This window comes from Parambassis ranga, chromosome 13 (genome assembly GCF_900634625.1).
Source record: "Parambassis ranga chromosome 13, fParRan2.1, whole genome shotgun sequence".
Taxonomy (NCBI): Eukaryota; Metazoa; Chordata; class Actinopteri; family Ambassidae; genus Parambassis; species Parambassis ranga.
In genome coordinates this window covers 11,588,665-11,596,412 of record NC_041033.1, presented here as the reverse complement: position 1 = coordinate 11,596,412, position 7,748 = coordinate 11,588,665, and the positions used below count along the sequence as shown (strand labels likewise).

Here is a 7,748-nt window from a genome sequence, read left to right as displayed (position 1 = left end):
GACTTGATAGGCATAATGGTTCTGCCAGTGCATCTGAATGATTGAAATGGAAATAGATGGATTCTGTCAGAGAGGTTGAAAGTCAGAGTTGGATAAATCACTGCTGTCGTTGAAAAAAAAAAAACCATAAAACTTCATGATTTAACCTTCACTTTTCACTTCTCTTTTTAGAGTTTATTTGATGAGTGAGTTCCATAATCATTGGCTTTGAAGGAAAGACATCTGAGGCTGCATAAATTTACATAAGAAAATCTACAGTTATATATGTATATTAAAAAAATTAAGAAATACTTTTAGAGATGCAATTTAAAATTGATGCGGGTCATAGAGTAGGAGTGTGTGAGCAGTGGCCATGTGTGTCTTCTGCATCAACGTGTCACATAATTCAGGCGAATAAGTCATTAGTCATAAACAGACACACTCACTGCTGAACGCATTCAATGTACTGGAAGACATCTTAGTTAAATGGTTTCCTCTCCCAAAGTTTTGCTTGTTCCTCATGGACCTCCAAAGTTCATACGAAGCAGCTGTCCCCAAGTGTAATAAGGTGGAGATTCATGATCATTTTTTTACTTTTCTTTTTGTTAAATGTTTTCTTTTTTTTTGCAATTATTGTGTAATTACTGTGTGATTATCGTTTGATTATTGTGTGTTGTAAGTTTGGTTTAATTGATTTAATTGTGTCTGCCATTTTAATTTGATTATGGTGAAATGTTTTTGTGTGTGATTACTGTGTAATTTTTTTTTGTGATTTTTTATGTTTTTATTTTTTGTTCTTTTCTTTGCTTACTCATGTTCTTTCTTCTTTTTTCTCCTGCTTCTTTCTTTCCTTTTCAGTCTTTCTTCTCCCCTTCTCAGACATTGGAGGCCCGCTGAGTTTTTCTTTAAGTAGTCTGGTCTCCTCTTCCGTGGTCTGAAGGGTCAGCTGAGTTGTATTCAGTTTATTCAGGTATTCAGGTGCATCAGCTCGTCTTCCAGAGCGAGTACTTTGGTTTTAGGTTTGGTTCATTCATGGTCTTTGTGTGTGCATCCCTCTCAGTGGCTTGGATGTCCTTTGCCTGAGGCAACAAACAAGCATGTTGATGAAGATTCTCAGTCATCCAGGTCATCATACGTAGAGAAGATTGAAGCAAGGCATCTGGACTTGTAGAGTTTTCTTGAAGACGTTTCACTGCTCATCCAAGCAGCTTCATCAGTTCTGTTTGGTGGGGAAACATGGTTTATATGTGGTTACAGACCTATGTGGGTGGGTCTGGGTAAAACTTAAATAAACAATAGCACTAAATGTTTCCATACTTACCTCTGATGTTCTGGCTGACTGGGCCAGGTGTGTCTAACGACTGGCTAACGACTATGAAACTGCCGGAGGGGGACTGGTTGACAGCCCTTTGTTCTTGCTGTGCGTATGTGCAAACTTCCTAGGAATGGATGGATCACTGCATTGTATGTGGTAGAAAGATGGTGTCTTAGGCCACCACCTCTGTTAAGGGTTTTTCCAGCTTAACATAGATGGCTTCCTTGACTCCTCTTTCACCATGTTTCCCCACCAAACAGTTAGAACTGATGAAGCTGCTTGGATGAGCAGCGAAACGTCTTCAAGAAAACTCTACAAGTCCAGACTCCTTGCTTCAATCTAATCTTCTCTATGAACAAACAAGCATTATACCCTGTATGTATATCAGCTACGCCTCGGAATTCCCCCGGGAGAGCTGGAGGAAGTGTCCAGTGAGGGGGAAGTCTGGGTGTCCCTGCTTAGACTGCTGCCCCCCCGACCCGGCACCAGATAAGCATTAAAAAATGGATGGATGGATGAATGATTATTCAAAATGAGATACATAATATTAGAATATTATATCTACAATATTTATATAATATAATAAAAATAAAAGAATAACCACACCAGTGGCGTGTGTCTGATATAAAGAGACAAATTATTAATGCGTACACACGCTTTTCCTTGTCCTCATAATTCTGTCACCAGCACAGATGCGGATCAGAAGTTTTAACAGAAACTGATCCAATAAAATGATGATTAAACAGCATCTGACTGCAGAGAAGAAAAACACGCCAAGCCAGGAAGGTCTCTCCCAGAAGGCAACTAATGTTGTTGTGTGGGAAGCACAGACTCACCATGACTGTGAGAATCCACCATGTTCATTTATGTTATGTTGTAAGAGCAGATAGCACATTTGGTTGGCATGTTGCTGTGGGGCTGACACCCTGCCCACTCTATGTGGAATGACATGGCGGCAAGCTCTGCTGTATCCATATGATTGAGGCCAGGAGTTCATACTATACATACAGTTAATGATACTTTGAACTTTTCCTTTAGTTTTTTTGCCCCTTCTACATGATTGTATGTACAGCACAGGCCTGTTTTATGTTACATCCAACTTCAGATCAGTCCCTTCGTGCCACCATAACCACAAACATACTAACAGATTCATCCTCAAAGCACCATCTACTCATGACCCACAGCAATTTGTCTATGCAATGACAAATTAATTATGAAACTAATTAGTTTAGGAGTGCTGATTTTTCTCTTATTCAGGAGCTTTTTATGTTTTCCTTCCAATATTTGACATGTAGGGCAGCTAATTTAATACAGTCTGTCTCTTTCTCTCTTTTCTCTATTGCCTGAAGCAGTCCATGCTTCTGACAGGTTTTTCAGAGGAGATGCATCACCTTTCCTATGATCACTCATTCCATTTTGGATGGAACACAAATGAATATATGATTCACACAGGAACAGGAAGGACGGACAATGAGACAGAGGTGAAGCACAGCAGGCAATAACAAAGCCAGGAAGCACACAAGGGCAGGTGAATGAGTGGAGAGGTGAGTAAGGCAGGAATGAGCTAGGACAGAAACCTCACACAGACCACCTTCAGGTCTGTGGTGATAAAGCCATTAAAGTTGAAGTAGTGGTTAGGATCATTACACTGAGACTTCTAATTTTATATATACAAATTGGTTTAACAATCCAAACATCAGAGACAAAAGAACAAGAAAAAATGAGCAGACAAACTCCAAAGACTAACTGATGACAGATCAGACACTAACTGTGTGTTTGTGTGCGCATATGCTCTTTAGATAAAGTATTTTTTGTCATCGGAAATCATCCGAGCTGTTTGATGGACAGCCAAACTGTCAGATGACTATCAGCAGGGTCAATCGGCCCATCAGCCTTTTTCTGCAGAGATGAAAGATCAGCAGGGTTTTAAAATTACCTGCTGGGATGCTGGAGGTTAAACTGAGCCGCAGTGTGGTGTTAACGCAGGTCTGATGAGTGCTGACAGCAGATGTGAGGCCAGTTGGCTGCAGGACGGTAGAATTTCATTTGAGGGTATCTGCAGAGGCATATCACTATTATTTAACAAAACAGATGTGATGGCTGATTTCACCTTCAGAACTCTGATAACACACCACCAGAAAAAAAAATCCAACATACACACACAAACTGCATAGCCGGGTGTGTGTGTCCATTCAAAGTGATCTCTATTGCTACAGCCACTTAATGTCATGATCCTGAGTTCCAGGATCAGATAAACAGATATTTGGGCAAAAAAAGCAAAACTGTGAAATCGTGACTCTTCCTCCTCCTCCGCCTCAAATATGGTCAGTTATACGGCTGTTGTGCAGCAGTTAAAGGTGTTCAAATCCTGCGTGTGTGTGATGTGCGCTGCGCGCTGCAGTGGGACGGCTGTATGGGGAGTTCTGCATGTGCGTTTCTCGTGAAGTATGAAAAGTCCTGGCCCAAACTTTATTCTTGTGCTGTGTCTGGGACTCTCATGGAGGATGTAAGAAGCATAAGGTTTGTCAGCTCTGCCCCAAAATAACCTGAGGATTCATGAAGTTTGTATAAATGGTGCATCTGAAAGAGAAAAACAACCTTTAGCCAAAATATGATGGCTGCCCTTCATTTACTTCAGTCCCTCACATACAGATGCAAGAACAGCCACACATACATTCAAAGACATGTCACTTTATTTAGAGAGCCATGCCACTAAATTACTAGTTTTTAAAAAGGCCTTTAACCTAAATTGGTATGGGAAAAATTCCCCTCAGCTATCATCTATTTAAGATCCATAATACATGGACAGATGGATAATTATCACCACAATGAGCAACTCCAATGAGAACACAAAGTGACAATTTGCTGTAATTTCCAGTAGGGCTTCTTTGTTGTGTGCGGCCTGAACAAATCCCCTGTCTGTATTTGAACCCTCCATTCAGCAGCAAGCTGAAAACCCTGCTGTGTTGAAGGAACAGATGTAGCATGCTCCTCATCTAAGAATATTTCAAAAACAAAATGTTGATCAGAATTGTTGCATGAGAATGCAACAGCAGCAGCTGTGTTTCACCTAACAATACATTTCTACAGAGTGCATATTAGTAGTAGACAATACAACTTTGATTTGCATCACTGCATCCTGCGCATCTTCAAGCCGCTGTCCACTTTATTAGCTCTAAGGCTCAAGTGGCTTTAACTTTAAGTGGACACAGCCCCCGGCATGCATCACACGTCACACCACGTTAAAGCACTGACAGTGTGTGCAAGTGTCAGCCTGGATGGATGTTACAGTGAGGGATTATTGGCTGGGGATGTCCTGCGGATGCTCTTGTCACTTTTTAAAGCTTTTAAATGTAACTTTGATTTAGCACAGCTTTTTTAAAGGATGAGAGAGGATTCCTTAAAAAAAAAAACCTTGAGTAGAGAGAGGATAGATGTGAAAATGACAAAAAAAAGTGATATAATAGGCAGAAAAAGAGAGTGGGCAGAGAAACAGGCAAAGGAGATCAGATAAAAAATGATGTTAATTTGTTTCTTTGATGGCAGCAGGACACCCAGAATCTGATTCAAAGTATTAGCAACACACTTTCCAATCGGATATCTCTCCTATCTCTGCCCTCGCGATGCACATCCGCTCTGTTTGTGTCCATTTATCTCCCAATGTCAATCCAGGTCTGCCCCCCCCTACCCCACCCCAAGAAAAAAAAACATTGTCCTCAACATCCCACACAGATAGTTGTCTCAACACTTTCTATTTAATTCTCAGCTTCACACACATTTCACCCCAACCGGCCTCCTTGTCTTTGTATCCATCTCTTTTATGTCCCTTTTTATTTTCAGTTTCTATAGGCCTCATTATGTGAAACTTCTTCTGTCCTTTTATCACATTTTACTTCCTCTCCTTCCTGCTTTCTAGCTCTGCCTATCTCCCCTGCTCTCAAATGTATGACTGTCACCTAGTGTTTAAAAAAAGAAACACAGCCACACATCAATAAAACAAGCAGGTCTGTTTCTCATGGACAACACGATTAACACTGATCTCAATGCTTGATACAGACTTTAAAATAACAAATCTACAACACTTTCACAAGTGTGTCAAACACTTTGTGTACTCAATCTCAGCACATTTGCAGTCACCAGCAAGGTGAAAACTACACCCATCTATGCCCCAAAATTCTCTGTAGTAGATTAAAATGTGCTTTGTTTAAATAGCAACAGAAGATGTTGTGTAACACTAGCATTTGTGTTGTGTGTTCTGGCATGTTTAGTGATGATACCAGATGCATAACATGCCTGAGTCAAACACAACTTTTTCAAAAAATGAACTTACCTAATACACTGGTGAATTCTTTGGTTTATAAATAAAGCGTGATGAAACATAAAAGACACCCACTATCCACTAGCTGTGATATCAACATCACCTGTAAAAAAGCATATACATTTAGAGCCATATCGACCAGTATCTCAATGACAGTGAATGATCTGAATGTTATTTTTCGACCTACAGAATGGTCAGCTGGTCCCTGACAGGGCCCATAATGAATGGCTTGGCTACACTGTAATGATGCCCTCAGTAAATTTTTGCCCTAACAAACTCTAGAATCACAATGGTCTGTACACGTCTCTCTTGACAGTAGTTGATCAGTGATTTATTTCCCAGGAAATCAGATTATTTAAGTTAACCCACAAATAGTTTTCAGTCTTCACAGCAAATCACAGCACATGTGCTCCAAAACATTTTATACCCATCACCTGCAATCTCTATCCAATCAGGGAGGGTCTCTGCAATGAGTGCCACTTTGACCAGGTGGCATCAATCACTCATTTAGAGCTAAAATTACTAAGATGATAGAACACTCTAAACTACCCTCTCCTAAAGATATGTTATAGTGGAGTTGAAAAACAAGTCAACATGACAGAAAAAACACCCACAGAGAGTAGAATGCACCCAACGTGTATAAATCTCATATAAATGTTAATGCAAAGTTTGCAGTCCATTACAGAACAACATGCTGTCACAATAAAATAACTTCTCTGAAAATCTTTACTTTGATAAACACCTGAATCTCTGTCCTGCTGGACATGAGCAAATGTTGCCTTTGTGAAATTCCTGCTGTAGTTGTCATCCAGCTGTTTCAATTCAACATCTATCAGCCACAGCAGATCTGCACACCTGCTTCCTTGTCTTAAAAATTAAAAAACACGCTGGGCGTGACGACATGATGCATTTTCCAGTCTAAGCATTCAATTATCCTAGTTAGCTGTCGGCCTCGGGGGCGTCCCTGTGACGGGAGCCGGTCTGAACATCGCGTTCTGCACCTACCCACACAGTGAACCTCTGGACATTTTGCAACATGATGACTCTGTTTGGGGTAAAGGGCATTGCGAAAACACTCTAAAAAATGTTGCCAGACATCTGAGACAATGCTTGTGTAAACATGACAAGAAGCTCCTGGACTATTTATGAGGAAAACATTTCAGGTCCTGACAAGCTGTTCCTCACAGGCTCTGTTTGTAACACTCGGTCTTTACTGACTAGTCAGCTTCAGCTCAGAGTATGTTCACTGACTGCTCCCACAAGTCATTAAAATGTGAGTTTTTTTTTACTACATTACCACATTAGGTTAATGTCTTAACAACAGCAGTGATTAAAGTTCATTTTTAAAATAGAAACAAGAATGCCAACTGACTCCACAGGTTGCTCACACAATATTCTGCTGAAATGGCTCTCTGTGAGTTATAGGACAGATCTCATTGTGTGAACAGCAGGCCCAGCTGTCTTACTGTCAGGTATATGAAGGTTAATGTTACTTGCTGTTGGCGAAACTTTTTTTTTTTTTAAATCTAAGGTGAGCAGTTAAAAAAAAATATGCGACAGAACCTTTGCAGCTGCTGGTCATTAAAAAAAGAAGTACACGAGTGCATCAACGTCTTCATAACCTGTTGTTACAGAAAATGAAGATTATGAATGAGAGATGCTTGGAGATGCTGCTGAATAGAATAAATAGAAGGACTTTGCCTTGAAAGAGCTGTGGAGCACATATTTAAAATACATGGAGTGACTCTGGAGGAGGAAGATTATTCACAACCACAGAAGTCGGGGTGTGGTGCAGTGGTGGCCAGGCTGGTGCAGAACTGAACTGAACTGAAGTCAAGCAGCGGGTCATGACAGAAAGCACAGTATGGACTCTTAACCACAGCCTAGAGGTATACGACTGTAGATTCCTTTGCACCATGTGTGCCAGCACCAGGGGTTTTTATACATAGTAACAGGAAGACTGGAAAAAAAATGGAAACCCTGTTGCACTGATCATAACCCTTTACCTAATGACATGTTCTCACAACAAATGCCACATGGTTAGGTTTATGCTAACATAAGGCATAAGGAGGGAGGTTGGTGATGGTGGAGGCACATGAAATGCAGCAGACTATTACACATCAGTCCAAGGTTTGA

At 40.6% G+C, this 7,748-nt stretch overlaps 1 long non-coding RNA gene across 3 annotated transcripts; it reads right to left on the bottom strand.

Annotated features, from left to right (window-relative positions):
• Nucleotides 1–236: 236 nt before the first annotated feature.
• Nucleotides 237–6,572, bottom strand: LOC114445316 (uncharacterized). Of its 3 annotated transcripts, none has more exons than XR_003671623.1 (5): nt 6,355–6,572; nt 5,625–5,715; nt 3,231–3,350; nt 1,667–1,760; nt 237–1,058 (listed from the first exon to the last, which is right to left on the bottom strand). It is a non-coding gene; the product is annotated as an uncharacterized LOC114445316 (long non-coding RNA). The 3 variants fall into 3 exon arrangements; XR_003671625.1 differs by having other exon boundaries at nt 1,667–1,757; XR_003671624.1 differs by lacking the exon at nt 5,625–5,715.
• Nucleotides 6,573–7,748: the final 1,176 nt, after the last annotated feature.